Source organism: Lagenorhynchus albirostris, chromosome 8 (assembly GCF_949774975.1).
Source record: "Lagenorhynchus albirostris chromosome 8, mLagAlb1.1, whole genome shotgun sequence".
NCBI classification, from domain to species: domain Eukaryota; kingdom Metazoa; phylum Chordata; class Mammalia; order Artiodactyla; family Delphinidae; genus Lagenorhynchus; species Lagenorhynchus albirostris.
The window spans coordinates 87,314,993-87,327,825 of record NC_083102.1 but is presented as its reverse complement, the minus strand read 5'-3'; the positions used below and the strand labels follow the sequence as shown (position 1 = coordinate 87,327,825).

The 12,833-nt window shown below is 40.2% G+C and overlaps 1 protein-coding gene across 1 annotated transcript in view; it reads right to left on the bottom strand.

Annotated features, from left to right (window-relative positions):
- LHFPL3 (LHFPL tetraspan subfamily member 3) overlaps nucleotides 1–12,833 on the bottom strand; it is a 527,690-nt gene that overhangs the window by 333,167 nt on the left and 181,690 nt on the right. The window lies entirely within an intron of this gene.

The following is a 12,833-nucleotide window of genomic DNA, read 5'->3' as shown; positions in this document are numbered from 1 at the left end:
ACTAAAATCCAGAGTTACTGACTTTTATTTTCTCTAGCAGGGCTCAGTAGAGACTATTTCTTGCAGAAGAAGCCTTGCCTTGACTTTCATTCACTGTGACCTACAGCTTGTTTGGACAGTCAGACAATGACCAGAACTGCCCCGGCTTCAAAATAGTCTTTACCTATCCAAGGAGGACCTTGGTGGCAAGGATTCTAAAGGAATCAACTGTTTAGAGGCAGGGCTGTGTATAACATATCCTAGGTAAGTCTCTCCAATTTCTATCATTCATTTGCATTAGAGACAATTAGGGAAAGAGAGCTCTCTCTTTTTCTCCAGCTGTGTTGAGGTATAATTAACAAATGGAAATTGTATATATTTAAGGTATACAAGTTGATGTTTTTATATATGTATTCATTGTGAAGTAATCAGCACAATCAAACTAATTAACATATCCATCACTCACAAAGCTACCATTTTCGGCTGAATAGTATTCCATTGCAAGTATATACCACATTTTGAGAGTGCTGTCTTGATTTAAGTTAGCAAAAGCCATTGATGGTAATCCTCCATCTATATATGATTATCCGAGCTTCAAAATGTTCACATCCATGAAGTAGGGAATTCAACAATTTTATCCATGTTAATTAAAACTGACAAATGCATCACAGATTTACATGCACAACTTTTATCACCCATCAGGACAGATAAAACAGCTGGAGAGGCTGGGTGATGGTTCAGATGCAGGCTTAGTGAGATCACCCTGTTTCATTACATGTGCATCAGATATGGGCAATGTACCCAGGAAAATAAACAATTGGGGCTGGAACCCACAACAATTGAGTAGGGTGGGTAATAGACAAACAACCAAAAAGCAAAACCAAAGTTGCCTAGCTGAGGAAATTTAGCACAAGAATATCTTTCTTATAAATAGTCTAAAGATTCTGGTGATAACTTCATTTTCTGAAAGTCCTCCATGGGAAACGGAAGTGCCAGAAGGAGAAGGGAACGTGAAAAGAAGCCGAGAGCTTTTAGAAATAATTACTGTTAACTGGAAATGTCACTCTCCCCCACATCCCCAAGTCTCTTTTTAGATTAGCAAGCATCAGTGACCAGATGGAGGCTGTGTGTTGAAATGCCTTCTGTGACGCTAGCCAAACAACTGCAGGAGTCAAGCTCCCCCTGAATAGATGGACCACCAATTGCTCGGGTTACAGATCAGCCAGGCTCATTAAAGAAGATGCAAGGGTTCAGCAGTTAAATTTCCTTTTTAGCCTCCCATCCTGAGGGACAGAAGCATCTTCCGCAACCTAAAAAAAAATGGTTAACCAGAGTTGGGAGATTACATAGTCCAAACTATTGATATCAAGGACTACAGGAAAGAATATAGACAAAAAAGGATAGGATTAAAAGATGGTCATTTAAGCCTACTGCTACTGCCTATTAATGACATTCTTTGGTAGTTTTTGGTGTGTTCTATTATAAATGTATTGACTTGAAGGGAATTAGTGGAAGAGTTTTTGTGTAAATGCAAGCTTAATTTATTACAATTCTGAAATAACCAGTACAGGCTGGCTAGAGGGAAGTGAACGAAAGGGGCGTCTTATCATCAGTGTAAAAGGATTAAATTAAATAGAAATTTTGAGGCTGCCACTGGAGGGGAAGCACACGAGGAAGCAGAGATCAAAAGTTATGTTTCATGTTTCCTGAGCGAGATCAGATCACAGAAGATTGGATCAATAGCTTCCTCTGACAGAACGACTTTAATTGACAAAGAGAAAGAGCCAATTATTCATTCCTACTTTAGGGGAAGACTTGAGGTAATGGTCTGGGAAATCGTACTTGGAAAACATTTTTCAAGTTGACCTGGAGATGGAAATCTCAAGTATTCCCAGGCACGTCAACCAGTTGACGTGACCCAGTCCCAGGCTGGGTCAACCATTGAAAAGTATATGAATCAGTCAAAATTTGACTTCACTGCCCTCTCACACTCATCTGCTTTCCACCTTCATTTATTGCAGTTTGGGGTTACAGCTATCTCCCAGCTTCATTACAGATAGATATTAGATATAGTCATAGGTCAACAGATATGAACCTCATGGTAACTACAACTCAAAAACCTGTAACAGATACACAAAAAATAGAGAGAGAGAGGAACACAAGCATACCGCTATTATGAATATTTTTAAAATTAGGACTCTTTAGAAATGTACTATATACATTTGCACTTTGCTAAACAGGAAAACTAAGTGCCATTTTATCTTGGTTTGAGATGGGGTCCTCTTTACAATTATGAATTATCTGTGATGCCCTCCCTGCAGCTATGGCTATGGACAAAGGTGTAGGTGGTGTGGGCCACAGGAAGACGAGGTAGCTGGCTAAGGAGTCCCTGTGAGCACAGTGATGTTCCCTCCAGACAGCGGAGCTTCAATAACTGTGCTAAGGCGCACACAGCTCATTCTGGGGGCTGCTAACATGTGTGTTGACGCCATGTGCTTCCTACATTCCAATGGCATAATTTTTCTTTCTTCCCCAGGCTCCCATCCCCAACATCTACAACAAGCTTATGATTTCCATAGCTTGTTATCCCTGTTGTTTTTAATATTCCCTGCTCTCTTCTTTCTGCATCGTTTCTTTGCTGTCTCTTTGGATGCCCATGCTTCTCCCATGTTCCTTAGCTCTCAAAGGCCAGCCTGATCTTGATACATTCTTCCACTGGCACAGGGCTTTTTTTTTTTTTTTTTTGGTAATATGCCTAACATCTAATCTCAGGGTTCCCTGTCTGAAATTTAGGTGTTCTGTGGCTTTCACTGTTGCTGGGCTCGAGGGTTACTCCTCTGCTGGTAAAGGCCTTTTTGCACTTAAACCCATGTTTAGAACAGAACCGGACCCTTGAGGGGACTGTTGGTGGGGAGGGTGTCTATGAGTTAACAAGGATTTATTGAAGTGGGTCCTGAATTACTTCACTCAGTAATAGAAAATGAATATGTTCCAGCTACTCCATGGGCATGCACAGAATCAAATGAAGGGTACAATTCTGAATGCCTTGGGAATTGCATTTGGGTACATTTCACTGGGTTGTAGCCAAATACAACTTCTTGCAATACAGATCCAGAATGACAATACACACTGCTTAACAGAAGCATCATTTGGATTTTTGGCAATTCTCATCAAGTTATATGATATGATCAATCCTTTCCCAGAGACGTAAAATAACACAAAGTATGCCATTTTCTCCTAGGTTTTCTCTTTTATCAAAGAATTATGCATCTTGAATAACTCATTTGCAGTTCAATCAGAGAAATACTGATGTCTAAAACACCTGGTGGTAGGATTAATGACCTTCTTAAATACAGGTTAACAGGACAAAAAATGACAGAAAGAAGAGTCAGGACTTACGGTCTATATATAGTCTTGGTAAATCGACTCTTTCCTCCCCTCCCAATATTTTATTCCCAGGTCTGTGTCAAGCACGGAAGAGGTAGCAATGAAGCAGAAGTCGTCATAATTGCCATCCTCAATGGACTTACAGTCTAGTTATTCAAAGCAGAAAAACCATAGTTTAAAAATGGCATAAAAGAATGGAATAATTCAGGAAAACTTACCACCTCACAGAGGAACTGATTTCTAAATTAATAGTGTGGAAGCAAAATGCATACTGCTTAGTTCAGTGATGACTAAGTGAGGATATAAAAGCAGTCTACAAATACTTTAAAGGTGTAAATACCAAGTAGGGTGAGGAATTATTTTGTCTAGTACTCTACAAAATAGCACTGAACATAGAATTAAGAAAAGGAGTACACTGAATTACAATTGCAAAGGAATTCTTAAAATGTAGCTCCAGGGTACTTAATGACCTCAAAAACAGCTGTGGCTCTTTGATAATACCTGCTGTCATCCTGCAATTGTCCAGTCAATGTCACTGAACTTCAAGACTGTAATAGACCCCAGGGTAGAGAAAGGGAAGAGATAACCTCCAGCTCTTTTGGAGCAGGAGGTGAGATGGAAATGTGGGTAGAGGCCAGCCATGGTGGATCTGGGGGGCCATGCTAAGGAGGCTGCATATCAGAGTTACCCAAGGAGCTCTTTCAGCACATTGATGCCAAAGCCCTGTCTCAAATCCACTGAATTACCCTCTCCAGAGTTGAAGCCAAAATAATATATTTGAAACATTTCATGCAATTTTTTTCTGATGAGATGTCAGGGTTGCAAATATTTGCTGATGAGTTTCAAGCAAAGGAATAATCAGCACTGCATTTTAGATTGTGGGGAACAAAATATGAGACCAGGAACCACATAGAAGTGGTCTGAATAATCCAGGGAAGAAGAGATGAGGGTTTAAGTTAAGGCAGTGTCAGCAGGGGTGTAAAGGAGTGTCCAGAGCAGGTTCAATGATGGCTTAGCGGTTTGAGGAGGTGAAGGAAACTGAAGACCCAAGACTTCAAGTCAAGTCTGGAAGTCAGGACATCATTCACCAGCAGAGGGCAGCCTAGAAACTAGTTGAGGGAGTTTCTTCCAAGATTGCATGGGACAACATAATCAGAGAGATAGAGCAGAGTCAAATATTAAAAGGGAAGTTGAAGTCCAAGAAGCAAAAAGGCAGACCAAAGATTACCAAGCTGGTAGGGGTAGAAGTAATAAATGTAATAATACCTGGAGTCCCAGAGCCAGTTGGATGAGAGCAATAACAAGGAAACAGGGAATAAATCTGGGGCAGCTGTAGCAACTACTTAGAATAGGTATTAGTTTTGTGTGCTTGAGTGGACTGGTCAAGATGAAGGAGAAGGAATGGAAATTACAACCTTGTGAAAGATAAAAAGAACCCTAAAGTGGGGTACAGGTTGGTGGGATAGAAAATGAGGCATTCTACTTTGGCACTGTTGAGCCTGCGGTTCTAAGAAACATTCAAATGGGGGTGTCCAGCGTGCATCTGGATGTAAGGGTCCAAAGTTCAGCGGACTCAGCAGGGATGAGTCATTAGCAGATGGTTAGTGGTTAAAACTCGGAGAGTAAGATCACTTTGTGAAGGGAAAAGAGGACCAAGAATGGAAGCCTGGATTTGTACATGGATAAGTATTCAGATGTGGATAAAGGAAAAAGCCTCATGAAGGATTTCAAGGAGGAAATATCAGAAAGGCAGGAGAAGAACCATGAAAAAGTGCTTCTTTGGAGTCTGAGGGAGAAGAGAGTTTCAAAAAAGAGTGGTCACTCATGTCCAATGCAGTCAAAGGTCACAAGAAGGTTCATTTTTTCTGGTGTTTCTGTTTATAAACATGTATCTCTATTTAAAAAAACATTATAATGTAGAGGATTTGTCTAATGCTAATAGACAAAAGATGACTGTAAAAATCACTACATTATATATAAAATCATATAAGTAAAACAGTTTAATTTGTAAGTGGAGGCATGACAATCATAGGTTCCTTGGAAGATTTCTGGGAAGCCGATCCTCTTTTCACTTTCTCCTCATTGACACATTAAACTAAACTCAGTTTCTTTTTTACCTTGGACACTGTGACAAATTCATAAATTACTCAATGCATGAGATTTGCAGATCCTTTTGCCTAGTGTTTTTGTTTGTCTGTTTACCCAGTGCAAAAATGAATCAATCAGGCATCTGCCTTTGAGAATGTATGTATGTGTCTACGCTAGGATAATTTTTTTGTGATAATAAGTTACGAGTTTCACCCTATATTTTCTATTTCCTATTCCCCTTCAGAGAAAGAAAAAAAGATTGCCTATAGAAACTTCTTTTCTTGGCTTTTATTTCCAGAAGCAAAAGCCCATTGAGAGGGCTTCCCTGGTGGCGCAGTGGTTGAGAGTCCGCCTGCCGATGCAGGGGACACGGGTTCGTGCCCTGGTCCGCGAGGATCCCACATGCCGCGGAACGGCTGGGCCCGTGAGCCATGGCCGCTGAGCCTGCGCATCCGGAGCCTGTGCTCCACAACGGGAGAGGCCACAACAGTGAGAGGCCCGCGTACCGCAAAAAAAAAAAAAAAAAAAAAGTCCATTGAGAGTAATGGGGTATAAGAAGATGGGGGTACTTGTGAGGAAAACATAAAGAAAGAAGGATTTTCCCAAGCTAAAAATAGATTCCCCAGGGCCAGAGGAAGAAGAAAGAGAAGTCTTGTGTGCATGCTTCTTCTGGAAATAGGGAGAAAGGGAAAGATTTTCCAAGGCTAAAAACATTATCTAGGCTGGAAGGAGGAGAGAGGTGTGTGGTCTCTTGGGAATTAGAAACCGTAAATTAGTCCCTGACAGTACCAAGAAGAACTGGTAGAACCTAGGAGAAATCAAAGCCCAGGACTCCCAGCCTTGACATAGTTTCTTTTGTGCCCATTGTCAAACCAAAGGTATCAATCAATGCGCTTGATGACATGGGCTGGGATAACGTAGGGACAGATGCTTGATGGCTAGGGGGACCATCCTTAGAACCTTAGCAAAACCATGCTGGGGAGAGCCCTACAGATAGCTGAGGTTACAGTCCAGCAAAATGCGGCGTATCACAGTCAGAATTAAACTGTAACTGAAAAATAAAGAGATATGATAGCTCCTGTACTCTTGAGTTGGTGGCCCTCTATTCTTACCCATTACATAAATCATTCCCCATATGGATCCCTTCGTTATACATCTAGCTGTGATCCTTGGGGAAATCCTAAAAGACATGTTTGCACACAGCAAGTGGGCCAGGCTGTCTTTGTGAAGGTCTCAGCCTCCAGGAAAAAGTACAATTGCCTTTGAAGCATCTCTGAAATTAAGAGTCTCATTTCAAGGCCAGTGACGTAATTATGTTAGCATCATGCCACAAAGTTAATTGGGATCCTGAGTGTGTTAATCAGCAGAAGCTTAACCCTCCCACTAGGAAAATAATCAGCTCAGACCCAGTGGCCCTTGCCAACTCTTATTTTATCTAGCGGTTAACAGACGTTGTGGTTGTTGGCTTGTGAGAGCTGCTTACATCTTCACTGGAGTGCTACTACTCCCTGAAGTTCTTAGCTGACAAAGTGAGCTGATTAGCCTGGAGACCTCTGGGAAGAGGAAGGGGTTGTAGAGGGAAAGAAAAGAATACTCAACACTGACAGAAATAAAATCAAATGAAAAGAGATGCAATAATTGTTGTAAAACCGAACGTCAGTGGTTTAGAGCAAGAAGCAAATGTTAAGTGGGCATCCTTCAGGGCTGACTTAAGACTTTGTAACTCAGACTCATTCCAGACTGTGTTATGACTTCCAGAACTTTCATTGATTTTTTAAAAATACAGCCAATATTTTCGTTTCAGACATTACATAATTGTAAAGCACTTTCTACCGGCACAACCGAGGAGCATTATGCCCCTGCCATGGAGAGAAAGCAGAAATGTAAATCGATACTGCATACCATAAATTACTTTTTATTACAAGACAAGTAAATGATTGCCTGTGACAGTGGACCTACTTTCCTGGTGAGGAATTAAAAGCATGTTTATTGTTGCAATCCAAACCTTTAAAACAAAACCCTTGGAGGTAGAAAGACAGATTTTGGTGCTTCTGCTACTACTCTACAACACGCTGTTAAATCAGTCCCCTTTCTTAAAGCAGCTAGTAATTTATGGCCCAAAATATGTTGCTGTTGTCATCTGTGGATTCGGAGTCACACAACTGTTAAATTTAACGAACTATAGTTAAGAAATGAATGAATAGTTATGAGCATCACAAATCAAATGCTCAAATCTACACTTCCCTTTTCTCGAATTCTAAATATATTTACAGCAGGCATGGCTCTACCCCTCATTGGCTTGTCACGCTCAATTTTACAAGGACAAGCACACCGCCAGCCACACTGGCTGTTTGCCAGTTACAGCTGTATCTGGGGTGGGCCTTGGGTGGACTGGAAATATCACTGCTGGGCAGGAAAGTACTCTCTAGGCCATATGCTTTCTGTTTGTGGCCATAAAGGGCCACACGGCCTCCAGTGCAAAGTGATTTGGGTATATTTGAGTCACTGGAAAATAGAACCAGTATTTCATCTTCTGTAGGTCTATGGGAATTCACTTGTTTTCATTTCTACAGTATATCAAATGACTTATATCTAGAACTAAAGGCCCAAGTCTCAAGTTTGGAGTTGCAACCATAAATGATTATTCAGCTGCATCATCTTTTCTTTCCTAATATGTCAGAGCCCCCTTCAGATGTTACACCACTGTTAACATTCCAACAGAAGCTGTACTAAGGACCATTTAGGCTGGGAGGATAAAATCAGGGCACAGATACATTCTTGGATGAGAAGCAAATAAAGCCGTACTCTCTCATAGCCGTTTTGTACCTGCACATCCATCCTCACTTCTCTTGTCATGTCTACACGCCCTTCAGAGATTGACTCATGCTGCCTGAGTCTCACTCGCAGATTTGCCCTGGTTAGTTTACCCCAGGCTGACTTGTTTGACGCTAGGCTCCCACCTAGTATCCGCATCCTCTGTGCTGACTCAGCCTTTTCTGGAATAGCCCTACACAGATACTCTCCACGGTTGTTCTGACTCACCAGGCCACTCTCTAGGCCAGCTGAAGAATCTGCCTGGCTTCTTTCCTGCCACCTCCCCAATTAGTCTGGCCCTCAAAACGTGGGCCAAATCTTTGAACATGATTTTCTGCCTTCTGTAGAAAAAGAGGAATGTCACCCACAGATAGGATATGGGAAGTACTTGATGACTACTTTCACTGAAGAGGGTGTTATACCCAATATATTTGATGTATCTTCTTTATCACTCTTTTTGGAGGATGCTTGTCCTTGTCATCTCCTTGGAAGGGCCTTCCCTGACCCTTCAGCTGAAGTAGCAACCTCTATTGCTCTTTTTACCCAGATTTATTTTTCCTCATTGCACTTAACGTTATTGGGCATTTTATTACATAGGTGTGTGTTTAGTTATTATCTGTCTCCCTACTAGAATGTATGTTCCACTAGGGTAGGGATTTTGAGAGTCTTCCTCATCATAGGATACTGCCTCTCACTTAATAGTTACTCAATAAAACCACTGAATGAGGGTTTGTCTGTCTTTGCTGAGAAGAATCCTATGGTATTACTAGTGGGTCCACAGAATCAGAACTACCTGAGATCTTAAAACTGCTTCCTGGCCTCTGATGTCAGTGCACCAAAAAGTCTTAACTGCAATGTCAACAAAAGTCTGGATAACATTTCTCAAGTGGGTTAATAGGATTGTTCACCAATTGTCTTAGACTGGGTAGCTTATAAACCACAGAAATTTATGTCTCACAGTTTTGGAGGCTGGGAAGTCCACATCAAGGCACCAGCATAGTCAAGTGAGGAGCATCTTCCTGTTTCACAGCTGGTACCTTTTTGCTGTGTCCTCACAATGGTGGGAAGGGAAAGGGAGCTCTCTGGAGCCTCTTTCACAAAGCCTCTTTTCACAAAGGCACTGATCCCATTCATGAGGGTTTTACCCTCATGACCTAAGCACCTCCCAAATATACCACCTCCTAATACCAGTCAGGCATTAGGATTTCAACATATGAATTTGGAGGGGGGAACACAAACAATCAGAACATAGCAATCACCATTTTAAAGAAATCATTGATTAACATCAATCACTGTCACAGTTCTCAGGTTGACACTGGCTATTACTTACTTATACTACTTAAGTAAATAGGTAATGAATTTGTCATTTGTAACTAGAGAGCTGAGGACTACTATGACATTTTCATACAAAAGCCTCTGTACTTTTTGTCCACCTCTATTTTTTTATGGTATCACTGCTGTGCCATAAAGATGCTTGTTGACATTTTCATAGAATCACAAATCCTAAGTAAAGTTCTTTAACGGATGTATTTTTTTGTGTCTGTTTCGCTACTGTCCCTTTGTTTTGGAAAATCACCTCTTCCCCATTTCATGTGGTTTTCCTAACCACTGAAATTGGAATTTCTGCTGGTGGTGTCTGGGAATCTGAATTTCCAAAAGTACCCAAGGTAATTCTTATGCAAAGTAAACGTTGAGAAACTTTGATTAGAGGGGTAGGAAAAGGGCTCATGTGGGACCAATCCAAATCTTTTCTTGGATTGATAGATGAACTTTGAGAAAAAGATGCTCTCTTTCTACTAGGGTTGCCTATCTGAGAAGGAATGAATCTGGGTCTTCCAGCAACCTTCTTTTCCACACATGGGAAGAACCTCCCTACTTGCAGGATAAAACCAAGGAGAGACAAGCAGAGTCAAGAGAAGATAAAGACAGAGAGCTGGAGGCAATTCCTCTGGACTAGTCCCTGAGACCTGATTTCTTAAAGGTCTTCTTCCAATCTTGTGAATCCCTCAGTAACCTTCTCTGCTGCTCTTGCAGCAGAGAAGGATACTTTCTCCTTTTGCTTAAATTCACTGACTTGGGTTTCCGTCACTTCCAAAAGTATCCTCACTACCCTAGAGTAAAATAATGTCCACGAAAATCATACATTTAGGAGGCTCTAGAAGGCTCCTTGAATATTTATCATATATATTTATACTGATGCCATTAGTCTTCAGAATTCCAATGCCTGATGTCGTTATGTTCCACTATGAGTGGATTAGTACATATAGAAATGGTGACATGAGCAGTTTGAAAAGGAGGGGAACTGCTTTTCTTGGGATGATTTGAGAGCTAAAACAGTGAACAGCATATTGAGATTTAAGACGTGTGATACACATTGAGGAGCTCAACTCTCGAATGGGAAACAAACACCCACTACTGCTTTAAGGGGAGTTGTTAACTCCAGTGCAAGCTAACGGAGCTGTTGAATCAGCACCACTTTCTCATATTTCCATGATGATGCATATGGCCACAGCAGAGTCTGCTTCTCTAGGAAGCCAACATTACAGCAGAAATACTGGGTATATATAATTTGTCAGTGGTTTAAGCACTACAGAAGCCAAATCAGAAAAAAAAGAATGAAAACCTTTTTTTTTTTTTTTTTTAAAGCAAACTGCTGAGCATAAAAAAGGGATTAACAGGGCTGAAAGAATACTTTAGGGGAGGCATAGTACCTACACATTTTGGAAGAAATCTGAACTATGGGCCAAATACGACTCAGCATTAAAACGTCCCCATTATTCTTGGTCTTTATCCAAAGTAGCACAGTAATCAGTGTTCTAAAATTAAAACACGCCTTTTTCTTGCGGATAAGATATTATAAGACTCTTGAGCAGTACCATGGGTCAGAGTCTATCAGGAGTCCTCAATTCAGTTTAATTCAGTTCAATAAACACTGACAAACACTAGGCTAAGCCTGAGGCTACAGGGAGACATGCTGCAAGACCTTGACAATTGTGCAAGTCCAGAGAAATAGGCAGGATGAATTCCATGAGTGTCAAGGACAACCACACGTATAATTTCTAATTCTTCACTTGTAAAAATGATGCTCCTAACCATCCCTCAATACAGTCACTGTCCCAGAAGCACCTGGAGGCGTCTGTGCACAGCTGGCTTGTCTCTCCTGTATCAGTTATTGTCTACGGCTCCCAGGTAGCATAAAATTAAGTCAACACAGTCATCAAAGCCATGACCTTGGCCTGCTTATCTGATTTTTTGAAACAGAAAAAAAAAAAAATCAAAGGTGTTTTCTTGACACAGAGCTCATTTGGGGGAGGGGTGAGTCAATGCAATGTAAAAACAAACAAACAAACCCAAGAATGCAAATGATCAGCTTCTTTTAAAGGTGCTGGTTTCCCGCCTTTACTCCAAAACTAGTTTCAATCTTATTTTGGGCATATATACATATATATATATATATATATATATATACTGGCGCATTCAATATCAGAAATATCATGGTTAAAATATAAAAAGCAACACATATCTAGTGAGTTTAAGTTTCTCAATCATGAGTTCAGCCAAAATTCAATTTGGTCCACGAAGTTGCCAATGGCTCCCCTCTCTCTGGTTGGGCTCTCCTGACCACCCTGTATTACCTGCAATCAGAGAAGGTCCAGCAAATCTCAAAACACCCATATAAGTTCTGGGACCTTTCCTCTTCCTTCAAATGCCTTTGTGTATGGTTGAAAATTCTCACTATAACATCATTCTTTTAGGTTACATCATTACTTCCAGGAAGCCCTTGTACAGAACTCTTCCTTTTGGGAAGAGTAACTGATTAACAGTCACCCACACCAAAGTGAGTGTTAGCATATCAGCCTGCTATGGAGCAATGAGGATCCTCAGGGAACAGGAGGAAGAGAGTTTTGCTGGAAGAGAAAGAAAGCTCTAAGACAAGGGTCTTCAAAACATTTTTGCTCATATATCCCAGCCCCTCCAAATTTTGAAAAACTATGTGCCCCTGTGCCCATTTTTCAATTAAACATCTAAAGTAATTTATTATAAAATTAAACAGGTATAAAGGAAGTATATTAACATTCTAAAACAAAACCCTAACATCGCCCTTTTAAACATATCCAATGGAATTTAAATAGCACAGACTGGATAATCCAATATCATTTATTTAATAGAACTAGACCCAAACTCTTCGTCAAATTTTTATACCACTCTTTTACTCCTTTAAGTTATATTTGCCTTCCACTTACTCCACTAATTATTATCCAAACATATTATATTTTCATCCTTGGAAACCTTTTATTGATTACTCTATCATAGTTCTCTGAAACAAATAAACAAAAAAGTATATAAATTAGAATAAAAAAAATGTTCTGTTACCATCAGGTGGCAAAAATTTTTTAAATTTTCTTCTGAATGAAGAAATTATAATTATTAGTAGTAATACATAAATATTATCAGTAGTATACAAGTGATCAAAACAACACATGTAGATTATAAATTTTTGATAAATTATCAAAGTAAAATGCTACTGGAAATGCAGCTCTTAATGGTTTGTTACTCTTGCTGTT